This window comes from Sceloporus occidentalis, unplaced genomic scaffold, assembly GCF_023333645.1.
Source record: "Sceloporus occidentalis isolate IW3139 unplaced genomic scaffold, rSceOcc1.0.p SCAF_2, whole genome shotgun sequence".
NCBI classification, from domain to species: Eukaryota; Metazoa; Chordata; class Lepidosauria; order Squamata; family Phrynosomatidae; genus Sceloporus; species Sceloporus occidentalis.
This window is the reverse complement of record NW_028316982.1, coordinates 77,580,365-77,595,608: the sequence shown is the minus strand read 5'-3', so window position 1 is coordinate 77,595,608 and position 15,244 is coordinate 77,580,365. Positions and strand designations below refer to the sequence as shown.

Genomic DNA, 15,244 nt, shown 5'->3' with positions numbered 1-15,244 from the left:
GTAAGTTTATTTTTCATTACTGCAAATACATATTTAGTGCTTGATTACTAGATATATTCACCATATAAAGTAAGCCTACTTTGTTCCCTATATTTTGCATTTGCATTTTTGTAAAGTCTGTTTAATATTCTGTCAATGAAATCCTATGAACTCACAAGTAAGTCTCAGTGTGAACAGTTGGGAAAACTTCTTACAAAATGTTTATAATTGCAGCCTAAATGGCTATATTACTTCCAAACATGCTTAACTTTAATAGGTATAAGTTTATACATAGATTTGTATGTTACAGAACAACAAACATACAGTGTTGTTGTAAAAGGCAGGTGCTGTTTTATGAGCACTTTTACATATATCACATTTCTCTCATATGGTAATCAGTCATTAAAGAAGTTACTCACTGTTTCATTGAAAACAGTGTTGTGTTGTCCTGTCCTGCTCTCATCCCTCCTGCCTACTGTTTTTCTCATACCACAGCCTGTTTTCTTCTACCATTCACTAGTATTAATGTGTCCTTGCTTGTTCTTGTCTGAAAAAGGAGTGGTCTCAATCACAGTTGTAACCCACAACTTCCTGAAAAGCAGCCAGTGCAAAGGAAGTTTGTGCTGGCTGCCAGGCAGGCAAGCCAGCTGGAGGGGACTTGAAGCAGAGATTTATGGGCCTGGCCACAACAGAGTTGAAGGCTCCCTTCCAAGTTTTCACCTGCTTCCTTCCATGTCCAAGTGGGGGCCAGCCTGACTTTTCAAGCCCCCACTCTCCAGCAGTCTAACCACTGGCTCAGGCTATCTCCTAGGCAAGAGGAAAATTGTGGTTCTCCCTATCTAGGTTGCTAGAGGATTTGCAAAAAACAGCCCACCCACATTGCTGGTGTTACTTACATATGACTAAGAAGCAAACCAGTTATAAATTTAAGATTAAACCAGTGTTCCTTATACTACAATAATGTTACTCTTTAGTTGTCACATTAATTTCATTTTGAATTTTTGAGATACAGAGTTCTTCTCTAGAGTGGCTGTCCCAACCTGCAAGAAAAAATGGTTCTTGAACTGTTATTCTTAATAGTGTGAATACCACAGTCTTCAAATGTCCACATCACCAGCCAAGCTACCCCTCTGGATTTTTTTTCAGCAGTTGTATTTCACCTACCTGTTGTTCCTCATAACTTCCATTGATATGGCAAATTTCACTGCAACATTTCTAGGGCTGTTGGGTTTTTCTTCTGATATGATTGGCTTATTTGTTTCTAATCTGTTCCAAAGTGTGGGAAATGGATCCAAATTATATTTATTGTTTTGGGGTAACTCTTAGAGGATAGAATGCACTTTTGAGTAATGGGTGTGCATAATATATGCATGATGTGTGACTGGTGTCTGCACTTGGAACTTCTTAACAACTTAGACTGTAAATGAACCAAATTGGTAAACTTCAGTCAGTAATTGTTCTGAGAAGCTACCTCATTCTACCTTTTCCTTGTTGTAACTAAGTATCCCTGATGCCATGTTCCCATATCCTCCATCCTCCAAATCTATTTTAGATTGTAAGCCTCTTGAAGCAAGGATCGTTCATGCCTTTTCTTTTGTAAAACACCATGAGTATAGAACAAGGTTTCTCAACCAGGGTTCACTGGAACCCTAGAATTCCATAAAAAATTGCTAGGCTTCTTCTGATGGGGGCATATTTTTTGAGCTAAACGTGTACTATTTTGTGCAAGGTTTCATTGATACCAGGAAATTATCTGAAGGGCTCCTCCAGGGTTAAAAGGTTTACTATGGCTGAAGACACAATTTCATACAGTTCCATTGAGGAAGAAAAATGGGAGATGTCTCAAGAAACTAGGAAGAATGACTAAGGAACTTTCAATTGAGCTAGGTTTTAAACGGAACATGTGTAGGCAATGGAAAAATGGGGAAATCACCAATGAGGAATTCAAAGAAATAGCTAGCATAAAGTCAGAAAAGCTACAGCACAGAATGAACTCAGGCTTGCTAGAGAGGTTAAGAACAACAAAAAGGGCTTTTTTGGATATGCCCACAGCAAAAAGAAGAAGAAGGAAACGGTAGGGCCACTGCATGGAGAAGATGGCAAAATGCTAACAGGGGACAGAGAAAAGGCAGAATTACTCAACACCTTCTTTGCTTCAGTCTTCTCAGAAAAGGCAAAGGGTGCTCAACCTGAGGATAACGGAGCAGAGAACAGAATAGGGGAATTTCAGCACAGAATAAGTAAGGAGATAGTACAGGAATACCTGGTTAATCTAAATGAATGTAAGTCTCCAGGACCAGATGAACTATATCCAAGAATATTAAAAGAACTGGCTAATGTAATATTGGAGCCATTGGCAATAAATAATCTTTGAGAACTCCTGGAGAACATGAAAAGTCCCACCAGACTGGAGGAGGGCAAACGTTGTCCCCATCTTCAAAAAGGGGGAAGAGGAGGATTCCAACAATTATCATCCAGTTAGTCTGACATCAATACCAGGAAAGATTCTAGAGCAGATAATTAAACAAAGAGTCTGTGAACATCTAGATGGCAATTCCATAATCACAAAAAGTCAACATAGATTTCAGAGAAACAAGTCATGCCAGACATATCTAATCACTTTTTTTAAATAAAGTTACCTGCTTGGTAGATGAAGGGAATGCTGTGAATATAGTGTATCTTGATTTCAGTAAGGCCTTTGATAAGGTTCCTGATGACATTCTTGCATATAAGCTGGTAAAATGTGGGCTAGACGAGGTAACTGTTACATGGGTTTGTAATTGATTGACTGGTTGAACCCAAAGGGTGCTCAACAATGGCTTCTTTTCATCCTGGAAAGAAGTGACCAGTGGGGTCCCACAGGGTTCTGTCCTGGGCCCAGTGCTATTCAACATCTTTATCAATTACCTGGATGACAGAATTAGGGGCAATACTTATCAAATTTGCAGATGACACCAAATTAAGAGGAATAGCTAATACTGCAGAGGACAGGATCAAAATTCAAAATGACCTGAATAGATTAGAAAGCTGAGCCAAAGCTAACAAAATGAATTTCAACACGGAGAAATGTAAGATACCGCACTTAGGGCAGAAAAACGAAATGCACAGATATAGGATGGGGGACACCTGGCTTAAGGAGACTACGTGTGAAAGGGATCTAGGAGTCCAAATAGATCACAAATTGAACATGAGTCAACAGTGCAATGCAGCAGCTAACAAGGCCAATGCGATTTTAGGCTGCATCAATAGAAGTATAGTGTCTAGATCAAGGGAAGTAATAGCGCCACTCTATTCTGCTTTGGTCAGACCCCACCTGGAAAATTGTTTCCAGTTCTGGGCACCACAATTCAAAAAGGACATTGAGAAACTGGAGCGTGTCCAAAGGAGGGTGACTAAAATGGTGAAGGGTCTGGAAACCATGTCCTATGTGGAACACTTTAGGGAGCTGGGGATGTTTAATCTGGAGAAGAGAAGGTTAAGAGGTGATACGTTAGCCCTGTTTAAATACTTGGAGGGATGTCACATTGAGGAGGGAACTAGCTTGTTTTCTACTGCTCCAGAGACTAGGACCTAGAGCAGTGGATGCAAGCTACAGGAAAAGAGATTCCACCTCAACATTCAGAGGAACTTCCTGACATTAAGGGCTGTTCGACAGTGGAACACACTCCCTCAGAGAGTGGTGGAGCCGCCTTCCTTAGAGGTCTTTAAACAGAGGCTGGATTGGCATGCCTTGATTGAGAGTTCCTGCATAGCAGGGGGTTGGACTGCACAGCCCTTGCGGTCTCTTCCAATTCTATGATTCTATGGCTGCATCCACACTACAGAAGCAGTCCAGTTTGACATCACTTTAACTGTTATGGTTCAATGCTGTGAAATTTTGGGAATTCTAGTTTGTTGTGGCACCAGAGCTCTTTGACAGAGAAGGCTAGATGGCTCGCAAAACTACTATTCCCATAATGGCAAAACAAAAAACAAAAACCTGGCATATGCAGATGTAGCCAAAGGCTGGTATTGAGGGTACTATATATACATAGATGTACACATAAGTATTTCTACAAGGAACAATACATGCTTTTTCAATCACTGCTTGTTGGTGCTGTGCCACTCTTATATTTAAATTTGATGACTTGGAGGATCATAAAATTGATATCTGTTGTAAAAAAAGATAATGATGAAAGAGTGAAGAAAATAACGAATCCTGGTTGTGGGGGAAAAATTCCAAACATGTCCAATTTGTCCTATTGGTACTTAGGAGTTAATTGTTTCTGACATTCCTTTTAAAAATCCCATTGGGAAACTGTAGATACTTAATGTATAGAAAATAAATTGTGGATCCATGTTAGGTTTTCTGATGGAAACCAGAATGTTCATATTTGAACAGTATTCTCTCTCACAGAAGTGTATGCATTGCTAGTGATACTTAAAGTGGTGGTCCATGGACTAACTAGTACTGGACTTGTTCATGAACATCAGCTGTTGTTCCTTGGTGAGTTTCCAGGAAAGAAATAACCAGTTGTACCTAATAGGCATAATATGCTAGTGATCCCTGGCACATTAGGGTAAAAATAACCAGTCCCTCACATCAGATAGCTTGTGAGGCACTGCTTTAGGCAGCAGCATGTCTTTCCATGGGTCTTATCAAATATACTTTGTCTATTCTTTCCTTCAAGTCAAGTACTTCTTCACTATAAAATCCAGTTTTTGTGCACAAGCATTCTTAACACATTTAAAAAGATTGGTTTCTGTATATAAGCTTGCAGCATGTTCTGTTATGATAGGATTAATTAAGTATAAATATTGGGCAATTGGCCCTTGAAAATTTAGGGTCTCACTGTTGAACAGGCAAGTTCAAGGGGCGGTCTTGGGCCGCTGCTGGTTGCAGCGCGGAGGAGCCGCAGCAGCCAAACCGCGCGACTCCTCCGCACTGCAAAAAAGGAGTGCAGAAATCGCACTCCTTCCGGCAACCCGGAAGAGCCGCCACAAGTGCCAAAGCGCGCACTCGCGACGGCTCTTCCGGGTTTAGACATTCGGACGCTGCGCATCCGTTACGTCAAGATGGCCGTGCCCGTCTGTATAGGGCGCCGCCATCTTGCCGTACGGAATACGCGCGAGGGGCAAGGCACGTCGGAAGCGCCGCCCCTCGTGCATATTCCTGGCGCAACAATGGCGCCGCTTAGGCCCGTCTGTAAGGCGCCATAATCTTCTGTCCGTGGGTGATCATGTAGTTCAGCAGTGACCAGTTGTTAAACATGGACAGTCTGTTTCTTTTCAGCTAAATAACCAGAGCTGGAGTCCTTTCCATCAAGCAGGTCACCCTCTCTGGCCAAACAAATGGGCCAAGAAAGAATGGGATGGCATGCACTTTTTACATTGTAAATGGAAAAGTCTTTGCAAAAGGAGAAGCCTCTGCAATGTCTCAGACTTTTGCACTGAGAAGAGCATTTTTCATCTCCTTGTATTCTGTGTTTTTACCAAGTTATAAGTGATTTGCTCAGGAAGTACAACTGAACAGAAAGGGAATACAAATTGTTGAAGAGATCAACAGCACTAAGAATACCTAATAGAGCAAAATGGAATGTTGACCTAGAGGCCTTTTTATAAGAGTGTAAGAAATTTCTGGCCATTCTAGCCCAGCTCCATATGTATCAATTGGCTGCATGTCAAAAGAGATCTGAGATGCTTTTTTTAAAAAATCAAATCTACATTCATTATGTAAAATGCAGGTTCTTCTCCAGAGCTTACCTAGCTAAACCTTCTGAACTGTGCGTGCTTACTGTTCTACATACAATGTGATCCTAACCTCTCACACACAGTTTCTCAGCCACTTCTTCCTATACTTTAATATTTGCTGGGCAGGTAAGAGATTAAAATCCCAGATCTGCCACTGCTCTACATTGAAGTAAGTGGATTATTTAATAAAAATAGATTTGACAATCAGATAATATATATGAGAATAGAAAAAAAGCTTCATGGATTTTTTTTAAAAGTTCATATAGATGCACTGTTTGTGTTAGAAAGTTTGGAAGCAACTCCCTCCCTCACCCCCCAAAAAGCCTAGTTGGGTGAATGGTCAAGAATGAGCACTCTTTGGCATTTGAACGATTGAAAAATGACAGTTGCACACCTTTGAATATAATACAGTCTCCATTTCTCACATTCCAACTTCCTTGTCCTTTCATACTACAGTTGTATAAACTCCTTTTTCTTGGTTTGACTAGCGTAACTTCCTTCCAGCCCAAAGTGAACCTTCTCATCACTTACTAAAGTACAGTGATGTCTCAAAATATGCTACCATCTGCTGAGCAAGATGGAATATTTTCCTAACAAAATGCATTTTTAGTGGTTACCTGGCTTTTCCATCTAGAAATGTGATACTCTTTCCATAATTGTTGTGGAGATGTGCTGATGCAGCTTTTGGCAAATATTGTTAGTATGAAATACAGCCTTCCAAAACTAAATTTTGCTGGAACTACAAGAAATATTGCAAAGAAACTGAAACATATAACTCAGTAGCTAACTGCAAGGCAATTCAGCTTGATTCTATACACCACAGAATGTTGCCTTAACCCAGATCCTATTTGTCTTATATTAATTCATGCTGCCTTGTCAATAGCTGTCATAGCCATAAATTATTTTCTTCAGCTGTCAGTAAGTTTTAACGTGTATCTAAAGCACACTGAGCTGGTTCTGAAGCTGTCTCAGGGATGGAATTGTTGTGATACATTCCTATATATTTTTCTCATATTCTGTTTGGCTGGAAATGTTTTAAAAAAACACATGGACACTCCATTAGGTTTCCAGTAATAGATTTCTAGAATGTTAAAATTTTGTAGAGTTAGGATTCATGTAATGCAGTGTAATTGTAGCAATACTGGTAGTACCAGGCAGCTATTCTGTTGACTCTTCTGGAAAGAACTACGTCAGTGATGATGAACCTTTTAGAGGCCAAGTGCCCAAACTGCAACCCAGACCCCACTTATTTACTGCAAAGAGCCGTGTCCCTCAGGCTTTCTAGTAACAAACTCTGGCAAACTCTGTGCTGGGGTGACGGCACATGTGCCCACATAGAGGGCTCTGAGTGCCACTTCTGGCACGCGTGCCATCGGTTTGCCATCACTGAACTACATCTTTCACGTAACTTGTCCAGCACCCCAAATTATGCTGCTGCTCTTAGCTATAATGGAGGATACTGGCCCATCATCATTGTTGAAATAAAATTCTGCTGTATATGAAATTGGAGGGAGAGGGGATTTCCTTCTGCTGAAGCATCAAAATATCTTGCCTTGCCTTGTGTTCACTGGATGCAGTGCTAAATAATTTATCTACTTATACAATTCTGTGCTGTATATTATAAGAACCTTTACATAAGCAGGGCAGCATGTCTGTCTAGAAATCAAACATTTTTTTTAGTTTAATTAGAACCTGGCAGGACTTTGCTGTAAGGTGAGAGTTAAGTGTTTTCTTGGAATGATCATTGGTTTTCATGTAAGGATGAATCCTCAAGCTGATGCTGAGGAAGATGCTTGTGTAACCCCCTCGAGGAACTGTATCAACATTTTTTCTGTCTGCAGTTGGCAATTTCATAGGTAGAAGAAATGAAACAAATAGGAGAATTCCATCATGCTCGTTATATTTTTTTTGGTAGGGCAGAGTTGCTGTGTTACTCTACTGCAGCAAAAACAGTAAGGATTCTTGTATCCCCTTCAACACTTGTAACTGTTACATGGTTTATGTTTTCATGGACTTCAAGCCATTTCAGCAGATGCGTGAAATGTTACTCCTGCACATCAAGTGTTATTATAACTTATACTATGAGACTCTATTTGTCATTTCAATTCATATTCCGTTGAAACATAACTTGAGTCCTCCTGATATATGGTTGAGAAAGACTGGTCTAATCATCCCCAGCCATCTCGTCCCAGAGTCAACATAGTACACATGGAACCAAGTGGGATCAGAGCATGGAATGTGTCAAGGGGGGCTTGGTGTTCTGGTTCTTGCACAGTTAGCAGTTTTTCCCCTCTTTTTTCTTTTGCTATGGCTTGGATGAGCTCTTTGATAGTATTCTGTTTAAAAACACAAATTATACAGCACAGTGAACTAAAGCCTAGTCTGCGTTCCCATGCCTTCCTCTCCGATATTGTTGTCTCCTTTTACTCTAAAAGGTGCCATCAGACAGACCCTACTTTATATTCCTTGGATGGGTATATATTGTTTGTATGTGAACAGTACTTGCCACCTTTTTGTTTTTTCCTTCATTAACCTTAAGCTTTATATAAGTTGTCAAAAGATACTCATTTTGTTTTTTTAAACGAAGCTTCCGTGCCCTGTGGCATTTCCCAGGCTCTCTTGGCATGTACATTTTCATGCAAATTAGTTTCAATTTAAGCTCACAATGTCACTTTACTTTGGCCAGCTTTCTACTTTCTGAAAAAGTTTCAATTGAATTTGCAGTTTCCCCCCCCAAAAGGTATACTTTGAAGTTTATGGTAGAAGTAGAAATATTATATCTCTGTATGTTTTAGAAAATGTTCCCTTATACTGGAACAAAGTGTTTTCCTAGAAGCTTCATCCTGATTTGCATAAAAGCCACAGGAAATACAATTATTTCAATTGGTCAGTCCATTTCATTGTAATAACATGGCTTGATATCAGTTGGAAAGAGGGTACAAAGGATTCCAAAATGTCAGAAAAGAAACAAAAGGCTAATTCATCTGTGATTAATCATTACGCTAAATACTTCTGATAGGCTGTGGTCACAAGAGAAGGGTGTTGTTGTTTTTTTTAAGTATTGTGCCGTGCTTGAGAACGAGTTTCTGTGGTTAGGTTTTGGGGGATTCAGCAACTTCTCAGCAGCACTGAAAGTTTGTACAGTAGTAGTCTGCAACTCCACATCCGCAAAGTCAAGCTTTGGCAGGCTAAATCCCCTGAGCTCTGCCTTTTTCACAGTTCTCTGACTGTGGAATTTAGTTAACCTTTTTCAGTAAACTTGGCTTCGCTGCCTAAGCAGAAATGGAAAACCACAGCAGAGCAAAAGCCCAACAGGATGTTGTTTAGCCACATTCTCTTGTGAGTCTGCCACTTTTACACTGAAAAAATAGCACATCTCTTGCCAGCCCCACACACAAAGTGCTGGCACTTTCAGTCTTCCTGATGGGCTCTTTAGTCAGCATCATCCTATTTTAACTCCAGATATCTATCAGCTATTCAGTAAAACTTTAATGGAGCCAGAGAATTAGTATGATAAAGGCCTATGATACAGATTCTCCTGAACTGGCACCTTTCTTTGGTGGTTGCTTGTAGCCAATATCCAGAAAGTGTTTTAGAATATAATATACTGATGTTGCATGTAAAAATAGCTGTCTGTGTTAGATGAATTATATGTAAGGAGAAACGATTATGTGCATAAATGTGACCCTTGTAAAGGGTAAAGTGATTATGATGGTCACATACCACTATACATCACAAGTCAGGACAGTGTTTCATAAGTGATCTGATGTGGGTGACCAGCAGTGTTTTCCCCCACTGTACCAGGAACTGACACCATGCTTGTGCCCATTGGTTACAACTGTTTCTTTCTTTCCTGGAAACTCCAGGAACTGGCAGCTGATGGCTTGTCAATAGGCACTGGTCCACAGATCAGCACTTTGAGTAACACCAGTTAAGAAACTTGGGGGTGAAATTGTGTAGTAGGTCAATTTCAGACCCTCCAGTTTAGCTACTTGAGAATTAAAATGTGTTGTGTGTGTGTGTGTGTGTGTGTGTGTTCAAGTCACCTGCCAACTTGTGGCAACTCCATGAATTGCATGGCATTTTCTTAGGCAAGGAATATGCAGAGATGGTTTTGCCAGTTCATTCCTCAGACATATTGCCTACTCCTAGTATTTGTTAGGTCAGAGTTAAAGAATTGTTCTTTGTAGAAGAATTGACCCAGCTTAGACTCTGCCATTTTAAATCAAGAGATAAAAAACCAAGCCTACTTGGAACTGTGGTAAACAGTTGCCAGACTATGTGATGTTGGGTGAGTGACTGGCATTTTCTAGCAATGAGAAATGTATCATAATGTGACCAAGCCAGCTAGACAAACACATTGTTTACACAACTCTATCATGGATTATGAATGGAGGTTATCATAGCAGCGCATCAGGGCTTGTCTCTTGTTTGTGCTTGTTTTGAAACACAGTAAGCTCATTCCCTTATTGGATGAAGATCAGATAAGCAAATATCAGAAATAAAAATTACTTTAATATATTTGTGCCCAGGTAGGCTGCTTTCTAGTGCTGTTTTCCATACTCTGTGATGCTGGTTAATAGAAAAAGAACCACTCCATTCTGCACAGAGGATTATAGTTGCTGTTGTGTGTCTTCAAGTCATTTCTGACTTATGATGACCCTAAGGTTAATCTATCATGGAATTTTCTTGGCAAGATTTTCTCGGAAGGAATTTCCCATTGCTTTCTTCTGAGGCTTAGAGAGACCATTGCTTGCTCTTGGTCACTCAGCGGGTTTTTGTGGCCAAACAGAGATTTTAATTCTGATCTCTGTAGTCCAACACTACACTGGTTCCTACAAAGGTTTTAGCTATGCTGTGTTAGTGATGTGAATATACTTCAAGAGTGAACTAAATCCAAAAGTATCTGATCTATAGCTTGTAATAAGTTAGATTCAGTATATGTACTGCAGTGTTTTGGAAATGCTACCAAATACTGAAATGTATGTCAATGCATGTATGATAGTTCCTCAACAGATTAAATGTGAGAGGTATTCTGGTCATGTATTACAAATATGATGCAAGTTATACTTATTCCTTACCAATGCAATGTATTACAAATACCAAATTCATGTCCTACAGGTACATGCACCATAAGTATGAGAATTCCCCCTTTTAATAGATAACAGGAATAATTAGCATACCAGAAGATGTAATGTTTATAGAAACAGTATGCCTAGACTGTGCAATCTCTCTTTTAAGAGAATGTGTCTAGATTGGAAACGTCTGTGTGATATAATGATCCTCCACAAGGAGTGGCCAGATATGATGCGAACTGTAGTCTAACAGCAGCAGGAGGACTACAGATTCTCCACCCTTGTTATAAATAGGGACTCAGATAGAAAAGAGAACACTGGAAGTTATGAGCAAATCTTGATTCTGGAAGCATGTACCATTTTAACCACAGAACAATTTCAAGCCTCTTACATATTCATCAGGATATTAACTAACTTATATAATGTAATATATAGAACTTAGATATTGGATTTATATTCTCAAGGTTATTTTTTTAAATAGGAGACAGAGCCATGTCCCTTAAAGAAGATGCAAGATGAAAGGCAGATGCTATAAATAGTATGTTTTGATACTGACTTTGCCGTTCCAGAGTCATGTATCAAAGCTGGATCATATTAATGAAGACAATAATTAATTAAGTACGGTTTTGTTCTAGTGCACTGAAATGATTTTTTTGGCACAGAGGCCCTCTTTCTCCCGCTTTCTTTTGATGGATGCAAAGAATTGAAAGACAGCTCCCATCAGTCCTAGCTAGCATAAGCAAGGGCATATGGGAATTTCAATTTAATAATGTCTTGAGGGCCATGAGTTGCCCACCCTTGCACTATAAGCAGGTCAAGCAGGTCACCCATCCTGCCTTAAAATTTGTTTAAAGGACAACATCACCATTGTATCCTTGTGATATCATGCAAAAGGAAGGTTCAGCAGCACTGAGGAAGGGAAACACACATTGATACAGCCTGAGTAAACTTGTGGATCTATTATGAAAGGCAATAACATCTACTCTTGAAATCATTAATTAATAACCTATAAACTGATTGTTCTGATGCAAAAATGTAAAGTAAACATTTCACAGTATTTCACAGACAAAGCCACAATAATTACATCTGATCAACCACTGTAAAGCAACAATGAGGATCTCTTCTGTGCAAAAACAATGGTGTTTGTAGTTTGATTTCATGTGCACTTCAGCTACCTCAAAGCAGTTGGTCAGCATGTGGAAAATGCCTTATTTAGATCATGCTACTCAGAGTGGCAATTGGTGGGCCAGTTCCAGTTCCCAACCCATCAATTTCAAGTTCCTGGAGAGTTTCCAGAAGAGAAACAAACGATTGTAACCTATAGGGACAAATGTAATACCAGTCTCTGACACACTGGAAAAGATTGGCTTAGATGACATATGGGTAAATGGGTGCGTCTATCCATGTACTGTGATGGAGGGTGAAGCTTTATTATCACAATGGTTATGGATATACATTCGCCCCTCTAAGTCCACGGACTTGAGACCTGCGGACTTGGAAATCCATGGAGGGGCGACCGCCATTAGCGGCAGTGGGCCTATGGGGCTTGAATACACACGATATTTGGAACTTGCAGGGGGAAAGGTCAGATCCCCTGGGAGTTCCAAGGGCCAACTGTATTATACATTATGCCTGAGTCTACTGGGAAGGGCAAGATTCTTCCCCCACCTCTCCTCTCCCCGAGTTAATTGCTCACAAACTTCTTTTGCACTTCAAACTTATTTTGCAGTGACTGAAATAAACCAAAGACTAAAGGGGAAAGTGGGAGGTGGAGAGACTAAATAGGACATTCTAAAAGCAGCTGAAAAAGTGGATTGAGTGAAGATTAATCTAATTGGGACTCTCCCTGTCAAATGAGGACAGTTGGTAGTTATGCTGTGCATCATTTGTCCAAAGCTGGACAGGGTATTTACAAGAATTCCTTGTCAGTTGATGCAAAATGAGCAATTATTATCACCTGAAACAAATGTAGTGAATGACCAAAGCTGCAGACAGTGCAGTGTAAAGATTCTTAATCTCTTTAATGCTTTTACACCATGTTTTTAAATTTCAGAATTATGTTAAAGACCACCTGGGTGTTATAAGGGATGTTACCACTGCTACCTTTCAGTGATGGTTTTCAGGAACTTCATTGCTTATCACTTATAGCATTGTATGACTAATATATATCTGGGGAGTCACATTCTCCACTTGTATTTCGAAGCAGCAGGATCAAAAATGCAGAAGCTATTGATGACAGAGCACATTGTAAAAAAACTGTTGGCTATATGTTACAGAAGCGAAAGGTAACTTGCAAGGGTAAAAGAAAAGGTCTCTTTCACACAATGGCTTTCTTTGCTTCTGTTGTGTTAGGTATCTCCAGGCTTCCTGAGTACTTGTGGCAGGTCACAAGCTAGCAATCATACAGTGTTCTCTTCTTTATCCTGTTAAGTTAATTAACTTGAGAAACAAGTGACTTTCCCAAAACTACATGGTGGTTGTGGTTCAGTGCAGTCTTTCATAGTCAGACCTTCCCACATTACTCACTGCTTACACTGGCTTTTGCTGCCATTTGCTTATATTGTTACTTTTATTAAGGTGGTTTACAACAACACTAAAAATGATAGAACCATTACATAATAAAACTATTAAAATCACTAAAACAAATGAGACAAGGAAACCATTGACATCAATAACCAAACCAGTATAAAGGGGTAGTTTAATAAGATGTTTTCACATTCTTCCTAAAAGCAACGAGAGTGGGAACCAATCATAACTCTGAGGGGGGCATTCCACAATCCAGGCATAACATAGAAGAAAGACCTCCTCTGTGTGCCTGTCAAATAGTCCTTCTTCACTCCTAGATATTGAGGACTGCAACATCGCCAACCATGGCTGTGCCTGGTGCTGATTGGGAATTGTAGTCAAAACTGTCTTTGTGAAGTCGAAGGCTTTCATGGCCTGCATCCATAGTTTTTTGTGGGCTTTTCGGGCTATGTGGCCATGTTCTGGAAGACTTTATTCCTGACGTTTGGCTAGCATCTTTAGAGAATGGTGGTATGGAGATGTGTGTGGTATATATATGCTGTGACCCTTGGTAGAGGGGGAAGCGATTTATATGTTAATCTATGTTGGCCTGTTGGTGAATGGCCAGGCCTCAGAGTGGGAAGAATATGCAAGAAGGCTTGTGTAGTGCAGAGAACATGCGGCTGACCAATCAGATGGCAGCTGAAGACCAGCCACTGTTTCTTTTCCAACTCCAACTACCTCCTCTTTTACCAATTCTGGCACTGTTGGAAGCTGGACTTTGTTATGTGAGATTTATGAAGAAACCGGCGGAGTCCAGAAGGTGTTACTGGAGAATGTGATCCCGACGCTGCACACCAAAGTATGTAACGAAGCTTTCCTATTGTGCCACCCAATTATGTGAAGGCCCCGTCTAGTCAACCTTCACCCTAATGCTGCCACCAAATTATGTGATGTACACCCAAACCACAATCCGTTTCTATGATGGCAGGAGCTTGGGACTTTTGATATCCCACCGCTGCCACCAATTTATGTAATGAACAACCTTTCTATTATGGCAGGTGCCAAGGGTCACATTATATATATACCCCACACACCTCCATGCCACCATTCTCTGAAGATGCCAGCCACAGATGCAGGCAATACATCAGGAATAAACTCTTCCAGAACATGGTTACATAGCCCGAAAACCCCACAAAAAACTGTCTTTCTGGAAAGCAGCACGTTGGGAGCATACTTTCTATTTTCATCCCCTACAGCTGGTGGATGCGGTGGCTTAGTGGTTAAGACACCAGTTCTGACTATTGGAAGATCGAAAGGTTGGCAGTTCAAGGCCTGAGTGCTGTATGATGGGCTGAACTCCTATCACTAGTCCCAGCTTCTGCCAGCCTAGCAGTTTGAAATCATGCAAATGCAAGTAGATAAATAGGTACCACTTCGGTGGGAAGGTATCAGCATTCGTTGCAATCATGATGGCCACATGACCACCAGAGTAGTCCTTGGACAACACTGGCTCTTCTGCTTCGTAACGGAGATGAGCACCGCCCCCTGCAGTTGGTTACAATTAGACATTCATGTCAAGAGACTACCTTTACCTTTACCTTTAGCTGGTGTGAAACACACACCCCTTGATATTTTTAATGATAGGCCTTGTCAGCTTTGTCAAATGTACAGCAAAGTGTTCATTCTATCATGGCTTTTTCAGATGGTCTGCAGTGACGCTCAAGGTGAAGACATCACTGATTTTAAGATTGTAAAATCTTTACAGTAAGGTGAATGGAAAATTTTATTTAGGAATAAATTTACCATCTTTTACAGAGACATTTCAGCATATACACACAACTCTAATAGTGTGTGAATTGGTGTGAATTGTGAATGCATTCATAATTTTGTACACAAACATTCATACTTAGACTGGGTTAGAACATATACTTGCTTTGTCGTTAAGAAGGTGT

General features: G+C 40.2%; 1 protein-coding gene across 9 annotated transcripts in view; it reads left to right on the top strand.

Moving 5' to 3' along the window:
• Positions 1 to 15,244, top strand: part of ATE1 (arginyltransferase 1) — a 118,188-nt gene that overhangs the window by 52,052 nt on the left and 50,892 nt on the right. The window lies entirely within an intron of this gene.